Source organism: Mytilus californianus, unplaced genomic scaffold (assembly GCF_021869535.1).
Source record: "Mytilus californianus isolate M0D057914Y unplaced genomic scaffold, xbMytCali1.0.p SCAF_5, whole genome shotgun sequence".
Lineage (NCBI taxonomy): Eukaryota > Metazoa > Mollusca > Bivalvia > Mytilida > Mytilidae > Mytilus > Mytilus californianus.
In genome coordinates this window covers 60,172,936-60,192,313 of record NW_026262701.1, presented here as the reverse complement: position 1 = coordinate 60,192,313, position 19,378 = coordinate 60,172,936, and the positions used below count along the sequence as shown (strand labels likewise).

The window sequence follows — 19,378 nt, the reverse complement described above, 5'->3', positions numbered from 1 at the left end:
TCCGCCATTAGCAAAGAAAGTTACATGCATGCTAACACCTGGTACAAACAATTTTGAACACATTTCTTGGTACAGAAGTAAAGCACAAAGTCCAAGTCCATTGTATTTCAAATAAATAATATTTTGAACACAGTATAAAATATTTACTATTCAAGGTAAAACAATTAATTCAAAGTGAAAGTATACATTTTCTGTACACTAGCTAAAATATAGCATTGTTACCAGTTCATTTCAAGCCTCAATGAAAAGTAAAATCCTGAATTATTTATATCAAGGCTACTGTCTCAAGCTTCAATACCATCGATGGATTTTGTGCCATGTGTGCCTTGACAACAAGCCAGTTGTTTACTCCTCTGACAATATCAGAAATAAGATGACACCGAAATCAATACCGCAGCCTGAAGATGGAAAACGCTTCTAGAAAAACAATGTATGTATTGATATCTAATACAAGTAGCTACTACAGCAACAGTTAATGAGAGACAGAACTTGGAAATGCAGGAACCAAGGCAATCAACAACACAGATCTCATTATTCTTATCTAAACATTTAGCTCGCCAATATAGGAAATTCTTTCTTAGCTTAGAATTGAAACTGGAGGAACATCAATGCATACAGAAAATAGAGACAGAAAGAAACCCTACAAAAAGTTAACATTCATGACTGCCCAATAATCTATACTACTAAAATAACGAGGTCCAATTTGTTAGCCGGCATGGGGTAAAAACGACGAATCAAAGAATTCAACTTTATATATATAACTAATATAGGACAATGGTGTTGATTGAAAATTACACCATTCCAGGCCCTTTTGTTTTAAATATAATTAATATTACCAAAAATTATCAAGTTCCGGATCGAACCCGATACTGATACCAATTCATAAATAGTATATGTCAAGTGTTACCTATTACCTAATCTGTACGTTCCACATATGTCAGGCGCACCACCAAACGGTGTATTAGGGATTGGCTATATACACAGGTTATAATCATTGTATCCTATTGTAGTACTTTAATCAGCATGAATTTATCACATGACAATATGAATACTAAAAATCCAGACTTAAAATAAGGGTAGGTACCGTTTCCAATTTGTTAGCCGGCATGATGTAAAAACGGCGAACAAAAGAATTCAACTTTATATATAACTAATATAGTTGTTTAAATTACACCATTCCAGGCCCTTTTGTTTTTCGAAATAATAATTAGTTCCAGGTCGACGGGTTCAAACAGAAAGATTTTGAAAGCAGAGAAAACCATGCATCTTATTAACAGCATGACTTTATCAGATGACAATACCAATACTGAAAATCCAGGCTAAACATAAGGCTTATACATAATTAAGATACTTTAATTCAGGTTGTATCCGCCATGTCACAGGTGTGTTCTAGTTTGTTTTTAAAATTATATAATATCTTTATTGCAAAATTACAGCCATTAGGGTCAAAAAATAGCACATAAAAAACATACATGCAACAAGAATACAACAAATGAACATTTAACTTAAATACACAAATGTAATATGATATTAACTACAAGAGTATCATGAACCTGTCTGACAATTGTACCATAAATAATTGTCCAATAACTCATGGTAATACAAAGTACATACTTCTACATGTTCCTGTACCATAGGTCTCAAAACAAGAAAATGGGGTATCTTTCATTTCACTCCTGCAAAAATGTCTTTGTCTTTTTTTTACTTATTTTTGTTATATTCCATAGAGTAAACTATAGTATTTCTTGTGTTTTTGAAAGATTTCTTTATTATATGGACTCGCTCACAGACCTATCAATGTTTTCTGAGACTCAACGGATAAGAAATGCAATGATAGTCAAAAAATGTTTTCAAAGGGAGTTTCTCACAGACGGAGGGAGGGGAGGAACAAAATGTTCCGTAAAAATAAAATTCAGAATGTTCCCCTCTTAGAAACTATCTCGAAGGAAAACATTAAGATGAGAAAGGTAGGATATGTTAATGGACAAGAACTTAGGATAAGGGTGCTTCTTGCAAAAGGTGATTGATTTATTACAATGTACATGGAGAGATATACTGTACTGTATATTCAGAAAAAAATTGTGTGCATTTATTACCTCAATTTAGCGGATTTTTGAAGAATGAACAAAAATGCGAGATGAAATAATTATGGCGATTTCAGGAACAACTGCATACAGCTAAATGTATCAGATATCAGAATGTGAGTTCTAATTATTGCGATACTCAATCAGTCGCCTTATTCGTATTAATAAACTCTTCGCAATAATTTCTGAATTCACAGTATATTTGTAACCTCAAACATAGAAAGAAAATCATTATCCTTAAATATGAAGATAAATAGAGACTGTTCTTTATTTTCAATAAGAAATTCTTACAATTTACAGTGTAATTGTAAAATGATATCTTTATAACATGTGATATTTGGCACTTGGACTTCTTCTCAATCAACAATAGATAATCCATCATTGTGGTATGCATACAATATACATGAACAATCTTTGAAAACTATGAAAAGCTACAACAAACTCTTCTTTTGCCAATTTTTTCTTTCACAAATCAAAGTTTTTGTTCAAAATCAATGACAGTGTCAACAAGTCTTTATCAGTAAACCCTGGTACATTTATATCTAACATAGATAGGCATTTAAATAACCTATAAAGGATCCCTGCATACCAGTTCACATGCCTTAACAAACAATGACAAAATATTGTATACTTCTTTCTACAGAACTGTGTTTAAAGTCAATACATATGTGTATACCGTGAACATTTGTATATTTGACTGACTATTTGTACAACATACATGTAATGTTGTTGAGTACTGTGGTTAAAGACTATCATAGAGACAAATAATCTCCATGGAAATGAGAGACCTGTGCAAAAAAAATTTCCCACTAAATAACATTTGACTTAAAACAAAAGTGGTTCCCCTTTAACTGACCTAATTACAATCTTAGTATGTCAAAAACAGAAATTGAGAATGAGAAACTCTCATGATTCATGTACAAATGTATAGATTTGAATGCTCACTTACCCAAATGTTACTATTAACACATTAATTACTGATTCTTGAATAACCCTCATCAAGTACATGTATTCATTCTTTGGCAAAAAATGTTTATGCCCTTTAACATGTATACACATAAATCATCTGGAACATGCATTAAGAAAACAAACAAAAAGAACATCCAACTAAGAACATCAACAATGAGATGAACTTAACCAAATAGGTGCAATATTTTATCTGATATAACAATTTCATGTCCATATATTTTGAAAGGGGGAAAATACTGTACCTATAAACATGATAAAAGGGTAAAAGTATACAGAGAAAAAAATTAAGGCAACAGTAGTTTACAGATGTTCCAATAAATGTTTTATGTTGAAATGTTCATCAATTTTCATGTAAATGAATTTCTGTAAAGAGAGGTTAGTTCATTATTACTTAACAGAATATATTTCAGCAACTAAGTCTAGGCTATTTCCGTTAATATTTTGCCAAATTTAAGGACTGAATGAACAGAAATTTATTATTTAGAGGATTGAATGAATTCAGTCTTGTAATTTACTTCAAGTTACACTTTAATTTTCAAAGGATGGATTTCCTGAGAGAATATGGCAAGAAAAACTACCTGTGCATTGATCCTTGTATACATGACTAAACTAAAGTGGTTAAACTTCTACATTGTTTATGTTGGTAATGAAGTTCTTTTAAAAAACAAAGATTTTGTCTTTTAACTACATGACAGCTTCTTAGCATAATTGGCAAACATAATTTGCAACTGAAAGGCTGTAACTGACTAAACCAATGATAATAAAACATAGCTGTTGATTATTTTTCAAAATGCATATTGAGATAATAAAATTTGATGAATGTTTTTGACAGGTTATAAATAATCATCCTTCCTATAGCAGTTCATGTACATGATGTACAATACATTGTATAAATCTGCTAGTCTTCAAAATAAGTACAATCTAATGATTAATTATACATGCCTAAAGAGCTAATTAATTATTGAAGATCTCAATGCTTTTAAATGAGAAACTATAAATTACAGATGCTTGATGTTTTATGACAACATACTGATATTGGCACCTAGCATTGATCTTTTCACCTGTGTAATTACATTTGTATTAACAATGGATATAATTATATGTAAAAAAAATTCCCCTCATTCAACATGTAATAAATCTGTAAATCCCCATATAATTAACAGATTTTTCCCTTTCATACATGCAACCATATGGTATACATTTTATATTAAACAATAAACATACATGTACATGTATATATGAATAAAAAGAACAAAATCGCAATACAATATATTTAGCATAAGATGTCTTCCTAAATGTAGTCTATTGCGATTTTGTTATGTTTATTTATTACTAGAAAATAGTTAATACCCGCGAAATATACTTTGGTTCATAATTTGAAGATATATAGTTTTGGTGTAAGGCGATATTAAGATCTTAAATCTTTTTGAAGCTTGTCACAGACGAAATACCACCACTCAATATGACACCCAAAAGAATAGTCTTCACGATCTAATCATAGGATATGTCATTGTTATACCCTGGATGCATTGCACTGATCAAAATAATATGTGTTTATAAATACCTTTAATTGGTAACATATAGAGTGAAAACTTACAGAACAATATTTTTTGCACACCCCCAACATTAAATCCTGGATCCGCATCTGATTTCTGGTGTTTCCGTTCTCAGAACCACCCCCATATATGAGTGGGCTGAAAATTTTATGCATTAATATATGAATGGGGGTGGGTCACATTCAAGCCGCACTTCGGTACCCATTTTTAACCGAAAACTGAAGTAATTCCCCCACCCTTTTCATGTTGAATTGATGCGGTTCCCCGGAAGGAAAAGCTCTTGACGTGTAAAAATCTATTGTTAAATTGCTGAGAGCGTCAAGGGAATGTGTATCACAAAGTGTTTCAGTGTAAGGTCAATATTTACCGTATCTGCTACGAAATAAAATTTAATTTTGCCAGGCAGACGTGCAATGACGGAATTGATGACGACACGGAAATTTCAGAGCCAAACGTCGTGAAGGATGGTCGATCCGAACTGGCTTTTTTCCAATTTTAACCCCCAAATACCCCCCAAAAGATCTTGAAATGAACACATAATAAACTACGCTGGTCATTACCCCTTTGTGGTATAAAACAATATTCATGGATTTTATGTGAAAGAAGAAAAACGCGACACCAAATTTCAACTCTATTCATTTAGTAATATAGATATCTGTACACAGCAGAATTTACCTCATGAAGCATTTAAATTTGAGATAGGAAACATTTATAACACATTTATATATATTTGTAAGTGGCCACTTGGAAATTTACAATTTGAGAGGAATTGTAATGTTCAAATAAAGAATGAAAGCCACAAATTTGGTTTCCCATTATTTAACATGGTTAATAGTTAAAACATAACATACAAGAGTACAAAGAGTACAATAAAATCTATTGTCAACCTAATGATCACTTACACCTTCCACTGGCATACTCTTTTATCAACATATATTTAAAGTTTTTTAACCATCTTTGTCAAGATACATGTACAAGTTTGTAGTGTAATAGGATATCTATAATTGCTCATCCTCAGAACAATCACAACAAAAAACACAGATATCTCCATCTTAAACTTGGTTACATTGTAAGTAGAGCACCTAAAAGGGGTGGGGTTTGATTTTAAAATAATGCTGAGTGTAAAATAATTTTTTCATGTCAAAATAACTGAATTTATCCAACAACAGTGACTTTAAAATTGTTTCCTATTCTACATGTATGTAATATACTTAAAGGGAATAATGAGAACACCTCTTTTACTCCCCCCCCCCCCCCCCCCCCCCCAAATAAAAAACATTTAGGATCAGAAAATGATTTCCTATATTAAACTTTAAAGCCAATAAGAATCATCACTCACTTATATAAGATAATTGGTGCTAAATATGAAATATCATTGTTCAAAATATGACTCAATTTAAAACAATCTTATTTCACCATGATATATTTTTAACAAATCTGTCTCATTAATCTGAAAGTTCTTTTTTCACCCTTTAACTTGGCAAATAGAATAACATATGTCACTCAGATTAAACAACAGATGTCATAAATGCCAGCCAAACATTCATCAATATAGAAAACCATTGGGAAAAACATGTGCTGTCAACCAATTATCCAATCAAATTTCATGACCAGAATGAGAAAGAAAATCTGATATAAACTACTAAAACAAATAAAACTTTGAAATGTACATGTAATAAATTATTCTCATGTATTATGTTATTTAGATGTAGAACAAGAAATGTATGCACATGTTTGTATATAAACAGCATGTACAGATTACATGTACATACATGTTCAACCAAACATTTCCTAAATAGGAAATACATGTGTTTGTAGTTCCCCAAATGGGTAACTAGCTACAATATCATAAATATATCCCTCAAGTAGGGATATCATTTTTTATTAATGAAACAACATTTTATTCTTTAATAGCATACATGATATATATAAAGGCCCATTGTCACTATCAAACTTTTCTTGGTCCAAGTTTTTGATGGATTTTTTTATAGTGACAACAGTCAAAAGACAACTTTGAGGAGTTGATGGAACAGAATCCCATTATATTTTTCTTGAAACTTGAATGGACTTGGAAGGGAATTGTCCCATTAATGTGAAGTCTTTTCTTTGACAAAGTTTTGATGAAAAACTTTGATAGTGACAACCGATGACTTGGACCAAGTTTACCTAGTCAAAGATGAAAAACCTTGATAGTGACAACCGATGACTTTGACCATTCATTTTTTGGGAAAATGGAAAAATTGAATTTGCCCTTATTTCTTTTTATTGAACCTTAGGAATATTTACAACACTTCTTTTTTAAAAAGGAGTTTTCAACACATTAACTTATCCCAAAGGCTTTCAAAAAGTAGCATTGTCTTGAATGCTGAATTTAAGTTATTCCCCAAAGTCATATTAAAAAATACTTTGGTTTAGGATTTCCCTATCTACCCTTTTTTAAAACTCCAAAAATCTACACTCAAATTTTATTGGCACTAGTAGTAGTAAATTGTTATTGCATTTGGTTCTTATACATATAAAATTAAGGAGATGTGGTATGATTGCCAATGAAACAATTAAAGAACCTTAGTGAGCGCGCTCACATACCCCACGTCCTCACATTGTCATTGGAGAAATAAAATATGTGTAAGAAAAAAAATTGTATAAGAAAAAAAAATTGAATCATAATTTCCTGTCGATATGCACATCTACATAGTATGTCCTTATTATCTACAAAGTTTCATGAAATTCTGTTGTGTGGTTTCAGAGGAGTTGCGATGACAAACTGTTGCAGTAGTACATTGAAGCAAATAAGTTCAAAGGGGCGTAACTCCTAGAAAAAAAATTGAACCGTAATTTCCTGTCGATATGCACATCTACATAGTATGTCCTTATTATCTAAAAAGGTTTCATGAAATTCTGTTGTGTGGTATCAGAGGAGTTGCGATGACAAACTGTTGCATAGTACATTGAAGCAAATAAGTTCAAAGGGGCGTAACTCCTAGAAAAAAAATTGAACCGTAATTTCCTGTCGATATGCACATCTACATAGTATGTCCTTATTATCTAAAAAGGTTTCATGAAATTCTGTTGTGTGGTATCAAAGGAGTTGTGATGACAAACTGTTGCAGTAGTACATTAAAGTAAATAAGTTCAAAGGGGCGTAACTCCTAGAAAAAAAATTGAATCTCAATTTCCTGTCGATATGCACAACTACATAGTATGTCCTTATTATCTAAAAAGGTTTCGTGAAATTCTGTTGTGTGGTTTGAGAGGAGTTGCGATGACAAGAAACAGGACTGACGGGTCAAAAACATTATACCCTCCGCAACTCGTTGCGTGGGGTATAATTATCCACTGAAGTTCAAATGAAGTGAACATGTTTACTCGTAAGTGGAAAAAATTTGGCAAAATGAAAAAAAATCTATATGCACACATTTTTTTTTTGCCTAAACGACAAAAAATATCAAGCTTCAACTACATGTATTAATACGAAAAGGTTCCTCACTTGATACAGGAACAATCCAGTTGTGTACCACAATGTGTGCAGTAAAACCAGTTGCTTCCAATTCAGTTTAACATTTATAACTTCATTAATGTATAATTTTACAAATGTATGTTCTAAGGGAATAAAATTTTTTTTTTATCGCAAAGTGGATCCAATTAGCAATTTGGGATTAACAGTTGTATAAATACTCAGCAGTGTAAAAGGATGTTAAATCTGATTTCTTGAGTAGCAAAAATGCCACACTCTCTGCACAATTAAGAACCACTGCAACAACTATGAGGGATACTTATGTACAATTTCTTCACAATTTCCAACAGACCCTTATTTTCCAGTGGTTATCTTATAACCTGATGCCCTTCATCCCAATCGAACCACTTTGTACAGTAGAGCTTCCTTTTAATAAATTTATTGTTTTGTCCTCATCTCGACAATACTTGAAATATTAACCACTGGACAAAACATCATTATTATATTGGTTTGTATATAATACATGTACTACAAATCAACCACATTATTAGCTCTGATAGTTCTTTGCTGGCTTTCCCTTCTATTAAACTAGATACTTACAATACTGCTATCGGGGGTTGAATTTATATTTGGCATGAAAAGTCACTTGGCAACCATTGAAGGAAACATGTGCCAAAGAGACACATTTCCAGAGAAAAGATGTAATTGTGTATTTGGATTTAACTTTTATCTGTTGTCCTACAATTTATTTTTTAGCATATGATTATCCTTGATTGGACAAAACTTGTTTCCAGAATGTATATGTAAATATGAAGTAATATTACAAGTAAATAAACAAGGTTCTGACAAGCACTAATGACATTGTCTTGAACCCTATGTGCTTCATGAGGACCTTTGTCTCCCTTGTCACCCACCAAAGCTGTGCTCTGACCCTAAAACCACTGCCAAAAGTTCTGATTTCGTTTAAAAAATAACTAAGTTGACTCCACTGCAATCTAATGAACATGTGACAAGGATAAACTAGATTTATAGAAACGTCAATCCTCATTTTGATAAAAAAATATATAATCTAGCCTATTCAGTTGCTAAAAAAAATATTCTCGCATCTTCTTCAGCAAGTATGATATGTATGTCATTAGGTATGTTGAAACAATGTTGTTGCTTTGGATTGACTGAAAAAAATATTCTTGCTTGGTTTGCATGGTTAACAAAAAACTGGCGTGATATAAATCACAGGACTCCACAGATAATCAAATGTTCCGTGTCTTAAATCACTATACACATGAAAAATATCTCATTGGAAAAAAAGACTGGTTTCATTTAAAAATTAAAATACTCCTTTAACTGACTTTTTTCCATTCTTTATCATTTTTTTATCAGGGGTATAAAAAAAAAGTTTGCCAAACAAAGCAAATAATGAGTCTTCTTTAAAACTTTTCTTAGTTTTAATACTGTTTTTGGCTTTTGCACCATTTCCTGTACAACAATATCTATTAACAGGAAGTATTCATTCTTTAATACACAAATACCAAAGGCTGTTTATTTACAACAAACAGGAAAACAGATACTCATGTTCTTCGTCAGAACATGTTTCTAAAGTAAAGGGTCGATAGTCTGATATGGCTGTCTAAAAATAGCACGTCTTTGTCATGGACACTAGTTCGATAGTCGATAACATTAACAGCTTATACAGCTTTTGTTCATTTCATTGTAAACATACTTTGATAGTATTAACAAAATATTTTTAAATATGCATTAGAAATAAAAATATGACTTTAATAAACTAGCCACTTTTGACTGAAAATAATACGAGCAAACAAACGCAGCCATCTTACTTGGCAGTGTGACCATGCAGTTGCCCACGAAGTGGAAAACATGTTTTCGTCGTTTCGTTTCACATTTCCTTGTTAAAATAATTAGTAAAACTGTATTTTCTACCTTTAATAAATTTCATAAAATCTTCCATTTGACCAAGTAACCTTCTTTTCGTGAAAAATAAGTGTTTATTTACTCACCAGATAGTCGCTGACTTGCTGTTATGACACGCTACCTTGGCTGAAGGTCGCTTAGATCATGGACTATTGATTTGTTCCGTGTTGTTAAACTGCCACGTCCTGTTTTCGCTGAGTGTTTGTTACAACTCTTTGTTCTGTTTAGGAGTGTTCTGTAACTTTGTGTTTTCGTCTGCTATGAAAAAAAGTTTTGTAGATCGATTTTGATTTTATGATTATATTTCTGTTAAATGCTGTATAGGTGTTTTTTTTTTGCTTACTTTATGACCATCTAACTGACCAACAGTAACTTTTTACCTTTGTGACGACATAATCTTTAGACACAAGAAAACTCGGAGATTTTTATTTGATACTTTTGTTTCTCTGTAGTTATTTATATATTGTGATATAGTTATAGTGTAACCTTTGTAAATATATTGCTTTTTGCATACCTGCGTCAATATAATAACTACGATATGATATCCCAGCTGAGACAAATACAAAATTATGTTGTAGTCAAAGATTCTATTGAATTTAAAAAAATGTATTGCTGCCATTAAATTTTCATTACTTAACCAGAGAGATATATATGCAGGAATCATATCTCTGACTAAAGGCTGATATCACGAAGATCGATTTAGTAGTTCACTTCTTCAACGCGGACGTCTCTGAAGACACCTAACGCGAAGTGTGGTGCACGTTGAAGCCTCAGGGACCCAGGAAGTTAGCGGATATAATGTTTGAATCATTAGGGGACGACCATTTGATATTCTGGGGGGGGGGGGGGGGGGGGGGGGGGGCAGGAGGATTTTGAAAATAAATAACTCAGCCTTGATAATCACAAAAATAAATGGTTTGTTCTGTGGTAGTTTGAAAATAAATTACCTGACTTGCAATGTATTGAAAAGAAATAACTCAGCAGGTCTAATCGAAAGTATGAGATGGCACCAGATTCTTCATAAATTCATCTTTTTTCCAAAAAAAAATCGGGAAACACTTCCCATATCTTTTAATAATAAAAGTATAAATATTATTTAAATATACTTGAAATGTCAGAAAAATGGTTTCATTTAACTTGAGGTTTATTGTCTCAGGAACACTTACCTCACTTTTATTAAATCAGGGCCGTAACTACCTTGAGACAAATGCCTCATGTAGGAAATTTCAAAACCAAACGCTTGTCTCCATATCAAATTATGTTCACTGTGAGTGCCTTGCAAGAAGCAAGTTCTGTTCTCCCTCAGACGTAGCCCCTGATTTTTCGGGATCAATGTTTCTTATTTATTTGTCTTTTGTTCATTGATTGCCCTTCTGTATTCTGTTAGTGTAGCATTCATTTTGTAATTTAGTAATTTTATTACTAACTTGATCATGAGTTTAAAAAAACACAGCAGCCACAGACTTAACTATGTGAATTACATTTTTGCTTTATCATGCATATTTGTCTTTTGATGTTGTTCCTAGAAACTTAAGTCTAACACTGAATCTATAATGTGATTTTGCTTTGAGACCAAAATATTGTCATAAAATTATTAAAACAGAACTTGCATTTTCAGTTTAAGAAAGGGTCTGGGGAACACCCAGAAGGCATGATTTTGCATCATTTGTTCTATAGCTTCTTGGGCCTTCAGCGGTTCAAAAACCCTTAAAAAAAATTTTGCCTCGCTCCGCTCGGCGAAACATGTTTACCAATACTTTTAAAAGAGCCTTAGTTACAACCAAACTTTGATACTGTGTATGTATGCAATACAGGTATATGCATTGGGGAATATAGAATATTCGTTTCTGCAGAGGATACTAATTATTTCTGATTAAATGGTACATAATGACTTGACTATACATGAATTATTTATAATAAACAAATAATTTAAAAATTGTATTTCGAATATTATAAATATAGTTGTGAAAATAAATAATCAGTCCCTTGCTTTAATGAAAATGAAAAATCTTGCTTCAATAGTGCAGAAAATAGACAATCTGTCCTCTTAGTTTACAAAAATAAATAACCGATCCAAAACAAATCCTCCTGCCCCCCCCCCCCCCCCCCCAGAATATCAAATGGTCGTCCCCTTACAATTTTTTTCGTATTAAAACACTGTTTATTTGTACAATGTTTTAACGTTGGGATCAAGAATTGTATGTTTACTAGCAAATAGTTAAATAACAAGAATACCGAACTCCAAAGAAAATTCAAAACGGAAAGTCCCTTACCGAATGGCAAAATACTAAAAACTTCTAGATGTTTTAGTATAAATTCAAATTCAAATTCAAGTATATGGACATATGGATAGTAAAATGCACATCATGTGGTTGAAGCTAGAATGCTGAAATCAAGGATTTGTATAGTTACTATACAAATCCTTGATGAATTGCAGTTGTAATTTAAAGCAGTTCTAAAAATTTGAAATTTCAAGATGTTTAATTTACACTTTATTCAATTATTTTTAACTCTTGCAGTAGAGAGCATTTCATCATTAGTTCTCATATGCAGATCAAGGATTTTGAAAAAGTGTGTGTGGGTGTGTGTGTGTGTATTGGTGGCAAACTAGGCAACGTTAGGAGTGGGACATGTAAAATGTTTATGCATTAACTATATATGTTGATCCATAAGTGAGGTGGGCCCTACCCCCTAAATCCACATCTGAATTTCTCCCAGTTAGTTGTCGTAAAAAAAGGGGTTATGTGGGCTCATTTGTGCGGGTTCCTTCGGTTAAGAAATATAATATGCCCTCACTAAAAGTATGTTGCAACCCATTACTTGAGTTGATTGGGAATTGTAAGATTTTCTAAATAAATCTGTCAGTATAAAATAAATGTTCTACGTAAGATTTAATGGCTACACATACACCTCTTACAGTCACTCAGTATTACATTCTAAGTTGATTACACTTACATTTATTTTCAAACATTCAAACCGAACAGCAATTTGTGTATACCTCGCAAAACAATTGAGAATTGAGGCACAACTATGTAATAATTTTATTTGTGTTATAAAAAAACACTCTACCCATCCCAACTGCCTCTATAGCATTTTGTATTCGTTAAAAAGTCCTCCTACGCCACTTCTGGCTTTTCTTGAAACGTTCAGGTGAAAGGTGTTTTGTAACCATTAATTACTGCTCTTGGATCTAAAAAAAATAAGAATTCAAATTATGAAGTGGGTACGTATGTAAATTAAAGGGGGAGCGTGTTGGGTTCTAAAATAAGTGTTACCCAGCTATAAATTAATGTCGCGGGCTGTTCTATTTTGAGAAACCCCTCAGTGGTTACCTTTATTATATATTAGTGATTTTTCCCGTTAAAGAACTTTGATTTGATAGCCGATTTTGATGGTCTCTGTTGAATTAATTTAAACTTTTGTAGACTCGGTGTGGTTTGCGAACAGACGTTCTTTCGAAGGGGTCCTTCGTCGTTTCTTTCTTTATTGTTAGGTTGTTAGTTTTCTTGTGTTTATTTTTTTTTTGTATACTTGATCTTATTCATATGCTGAGAATCTATATACTAGTATACACAGTTGTTCTATCTTTTCTTTCTTTTATTTACTTCTGAAAAACAAACGTTTTGACTTGGTTATACCGATTGATTGACTTGGGGTATACCGATTGATTGACTTAGGTATACCGATTGAAAATGAATCCAGAAATAAAAGCGCTTCAACCGCAGCAAAGTCTGTAGGTTTGATTTTGTGCCACTAAGGCATGCATATCTAAACTGGACTAATTAACGTGAAATCATATTCGAATGACGCAGTATAATTTTGATTCTTGCTATGGGTGGAATTGGAGAAAAATGCATCCATCACAGCAATTATTTTTTCTTTCTTAATCTATAAGTTTCGAATATAAAAATATAAAATGTGCAAACAATCAACGAACTCTGAATATTTGTATCGTGATACAACTCTGATCTCACTTCCATGTTGTGAATAAAACTCATTTCAAATTGGGGAATGTGTCCCCCCTCATTTGGCCCTTTTCGATTATATCTGATCTTCAACGTTTGTATTAGGTTTTGGATTTTCAATGATTTTAGCCTCAATCATCACTAAAGAGACATTAAATGTCGAAATGCGCAATTGTTGAGATGTAGTAAATTTGTACCGCTACCACCTAATCGATACATCTGCTTGTGGACTGTAAATCCCCGAGGTTATCAGTGGATTCACAAGCCCAGGAGCTTGGTACTTAGGAAATAGCATGAACATAAAGTAATGTTTAATTGAAGTTTGCTGAATATTAAACTTACGAAATCATTCGAAATTAAAGTAATGTTTCTCCCTCATTTGGTCCTTTTCGATTATTTCTGATCTTCAACGTTTGTATTGGGTTTGAATTTTCAATCATTATAGCCTCAAGCATCACCGAGGAGTCATTTATTGTCTAAAAGCACAATCGGTGTTGTGTAGTAAAATGTGTACCATTGAAGGTTATTATTACCACCTGATCGATACCTCTGCTTGTGGACCGTTCTTTCCCGATGATATGATACTATCAAAAGCCCAGGTGCTTGGTAATTAGGTACTGACATGAAAATACAATGTTTTATTGAAATTTGCTATATAAAACTTAATCAAATCATGTTTACAGTTTCAAGTTTAAAGGTTCCTTTTTAAAAATTATAAATCAAGGTTTCATTAAAAATGTGTACATCATTGTAGTTTCTGTGTTAAACCCTGGATTCATTAGAAAAAAGACTGGAAACTACGATCTTTGCCTTCCAAAATTTACCCGTAAATAGTTGCTTAGGAGGGCATTTCTATGATGAACTTCAATCATAGGTATACAATTTTCAAACTCCTTTCGGCATTTCTTTTAAAATCTGGGATCACTCCCGGTTTTTGATGGGATTCGTGTTGCTCGGTCTTTAGTTTTCTATGTTATGTTTTGTATACTGGTGTATGGCTTTTCGTCGTTTTTCGTTTTTTGCCATATCGTTGTCAGTTTGACTTGTAAGTTTCAATATACCTTTGATATCTTCCGACTCTCACCTATGCCAAGTTATGTTTTGTATACTGTGTATGTCTTTTCGTCGTTTTTCGTTTTTTGCCATGTCGTTGTCAGTTTGTCTTTGACTCGCTTGTGAGTTTCAATATACATTTGATATCTTCCGCCTCTCATTTATAAGTTTTAACAAAAGTTAATGACACTAAGACAAATGGCTGCATAGTGGCATAGGTAATTTTCATTTCTATATAATAATGACGTATATTTTTGTTCTAGTATGTTCAGATTGACATTTTTTTCATTTTCGAGACTAAATTATTTTCATAATTCACCTATAGTAGGTGAAATCTTTCTACATCTTCTTCATTCCAAAAATAAATGATTTTGATACGGATATGGAAAAGGAATTTTGAGCATTTTTGTTTATTGAATTGTGATTTAATGTTTTTCATTCCAAAATTCGTGTTTTCTGTGTTTAAATATACAAATACCTAATACTCTTTAAACAATGTAATATGGAATTAACACCCATAAATATTATTGCAGCTTGCTCATGTTCAGTATAGAGTTTTAAAATTGAGTATATATAGTTTAGATCAAATGTAATAGGCAAATAATCAAGTCTATCATTTCTGTATTTCAAATTGAAACACATATGGACAAATATGCAACTAATTACATGAGCGGCTAACCGGCTAACTTAGGAAAAATGGTTCAATTTAAATCTTCCCATTATTCTGTGCTAGCTTGCGTTGTGAATATTTCATTAACCTATTTAAATGTTAAAATTTCAAAAGAATATTTTGATGGATGTGAAGAAGGGACAATTAGTTTATACACAGTTCAATTCGAAATCAAGGTGGTACTGGGTAGGGTCAGAAACCTTGCAATTCAACAGGTTACCTATACCAAAAGACACAAGGCGTATATACAGAGACTGTGGCATCCTGACAACACTTAAATATACTATCTCCAATACGACCAGACGCTTTTTCTTTTAAGAAAAAACTTCCGATAAACAATCTCCCCGTTTTATTATACTCAATCTAATTAAAATATCGACCAATCGTAACTTGCGTCATACGTATATAACGAAATCAGAGATATATTTATTTTAATTAGATCAAGGATTTGTATATAGTAAAAATCTTTGATTAGATAGTATTATACTACGGTGTAATTCAGTTAAATGAAATTTTATGATTGTAAAAAAAACTTGTTCTTCTCTTTATACTTTAATTATGATTATATTTTTTTTCAAATCGTTTTGCTTTTTATAAAAATAATTAAGGACCTTTGGTATGATTTCAAATGAGACAACTATCCACCAGAGTTCAAATGAGAATTAAAAACATCAAATTTCACTGTACCACATGTAGCCTGAGCTGAATTTATATCCCTTAATTTTTCTGATTATAATACGAACTCTGATAGTTTTCGTCAAAATTTTTGTCAAACAATAAAATGTTGTCCATTAGAATTCTCTAGTAAATAAGTAGTTTACAGCATTATTGCTATTAGTCCAATAAGTTTAAACTGAAATCAGATAATAATCCTTACTCCTTGAGAGGTGTCACTCAAGGTAATATGATAGTTCCTAAGCCAAAAACTGAGCTATTTAAGAAATCTTTTGTTTATTCTGGATCAGTGTTATGGAATGGACTACCACACACAATGCGTAAAGCTCAAAACACTTATACTTTTAAACAAAGTATCAAGAAGTACTTAACACAGTCCTGATAAGATTATGTTTTCTACAATGGATTTGTATATTCTTTTATTTTTATTTTTATTTGATTTTTTGACTACATGTGCATCTTGAACAGCCTTATATCTTATCATGTTAGTAATATTACATTGAACTAATTGACTGTAAATTAACTATGTGTAAATATCTGTTTTTGATTGTATTGTAATTTGTATGTGAGGGCCTCAGGGAAGATTAGTTTATTGTAACTAACTGAGTTTACCCTCTTTAAATAAAGAATTTATTATTATTATTATTATTATAATAAGACCACGAAAGAACTAACATTAGACCAAATAAATGGACAACTTTTAAATGCTTAAGAGAAAACTTTGAAATTAAATGTCAGATTGTTTGTACAACATAGAAAAATGAGAAACTCAATTAAATTAACTGATTTAAAATGAATTATTATTAAATAGATCTATGGAATAAAAAAAAGTATAACAAAAATACCAAACTCCAGGGTAAATCATGAATTCAGAAAGGCCTGAGAAGTCCATAAAAACTGACATAATCATACGTTATCAATAAACGGCACGAGTGAACACAACTGTCATATTCCTGACTTGACACAGGCATTTTCCGAAGAAAATGGTGGGTTGAACTTGGCTTTATAGCTAGCTAAACCTCCCACTTGTATGACAGTACTTATCGTCGAAATTGTTGATCGTAAAACGGAGTATATGACAAAAGGGAGATAAATCTAAAACAGAAGATAAATTCCAGCGGTTGGTAGCAGGTAATGGAAGTTGACAAGGCAAGATAATGAATCAGATTCGTATAGTTATAAACAGAGATTTATAAAGAAAGAAGAAGCATAGTCTAGACAGACATAAGGTTCATAGTATTGGGGCAGGATAATATAACAATACGGCAAGATAATGTTTGGTTATGTTTTTTTTTTAACTTTAAAGGAAACATAAGCAAACGATTACCAATAAATCAATGTTTCTAGTCGTGGCGATTTTATGGAATGTCGATGTTCATCAGGCTGAATAAAAATCGTGAATCGTAATTTAAAATGGAATTTCAAACAGGTCATGTGCATGTCAGTCTAAAAAGCCGATGAGCCCGTTGTTAAAAGAATTTTAAAAATGACAAAGACGTTCGGAAAATCAAACTTGTTACGTTTCTTATGCTTTCGGTTGCTGACTTTTTGAAATGTTTCATTTTCTAAGAAAACTTATACCTATGTCGGTTTAATTACCGGACGGAAGCATAGCCCATTGTCGTGAAGCAGTGATTGCTGAATGGAAACGTTCTTATTGTAGTTTATTGAACCCAGAAACTGACAATTCGGAATACGTGATGGATCAAAGACTTGATACCGAGAGTGAAATGAACATTGAAATCACAATCTTTGAAGTAATGAAAGCTGTGCGTAGCTTAAAGCGTAACAAAGCCGTTGGCGTGGACGAAATTACTGAACTTTTTATACAAACTTTTCAACAAATGCTTTTCCAGTGGTGTTATCCCTACAACGTGGACAAAGGGAATTATAAATCCAATCCCGAAATCGTCAACACCAAATCCGAAAGACCCCATATGCATGTGCTACCGAGGTATAACATTGGTACCAGTGTGCTATAAACTGTACTGTTATATACTTAATAACAGGCTAGTAAAATGGGAAGACGAAAATGACATTCTTCACGACAGTCAAAATGGTTTCCGGAAAGGGCGCAGTACAATAGATCACATTAAATCGTTAACATCGATAATCGAGACTAGGAAATTGAAGTGTTTATCGACTTTCGTGGCCTTAATTGGTTTTCGTAAGGCGTATGACGGGATTAATCGAGCGATGTTGTTCCAGAAATTATTCGTCCTTGGTATATGCGGGAATATTTATAACGCTATTTTGTCTATGTATAAGTCCGTGGAGTGCTGTGTTCGCATTAATGGACATCAGACAGACTGGTTTAACGTTCAATGTGGACTCAAACAAGGCTGTTTATTGTCGCCATTACTTTTCAACTTATATATAAACGGATTAGCTACTTATATTGATTCACTAGATATTAGCATTGACATCGATGGGGAGAAAGAGCCAATGTTACTTTATGCCGATGATTAAGTGTTTTTATCAAACACAGAAACAGAACTACAAACATTACTTAATACATTAAATTTATGGTGTAGCGATAACAAGATGATAATAAACGACAATAAATCAAATATAGTCCATTTTCGACCAAATTCGATCCCTAGAAGCCAAACAAGCTTTCATTGTGGAAATCTCATTTTACAGACAGTAGAACGTTACACATATTTAGGTTCAGTTTTTACTGAACATTTGGACTTTAACGTCATGACAAAATGTGTTGCAGCAGCAGCTAGTCGAGCACTTGGTCTTGTAATTTCAAAATACAGGGACTTGGAGGTTTACCCTTTGGAACTTTTGCAAAGCTGTACGACTCTATGGTGTGGAGTACTATTAGTTACGGTGCGGCAGTATGGGGAGATAAGTCATTATCGTGTATATATGCAGTTCAAAAAAAAGCAGTCCGTTTTTTTCATGCGGGCGTTGGTCGTTATACGCCTAACGTTGCAGTTAATGGAGATTCGGGATGGACATCACCTTTTGTGAAACAATGGCGGGTTATCATAAACTACTGGAATCGGTCACGA

General features: G+C 32.5%; 2 protein-coding genes across 10 annotated transcripts in view; both read right to left on the bottom strand.

Moving 5' to 3' along the window:
* Window positions 1-10,243, bottom strand: part of LOC127701131 (uncharacterized) — a 31,865-nt gene extending 21,622 nt beyond the window's left edge. The window contains exon 1 of the mRNA XM_052204922.1: window positions 10,079-10,243. The gene's annotated coding sequence lies outside the window, so the exon portion shown is untranslated. The remainder of the gene's footprint in view (window positions 1-10,078) is intronic.
* The window catches only part of LOC127701157 (cytoplasmic dynein 1 light intermediate chain 2-like), a 722,868-nt gene that overhangs the window by 485,913 nt on the left and 217,577 nt on the right, over window positions 1-19,378 (bottom strand). The window lies entirely within an intron of this gene.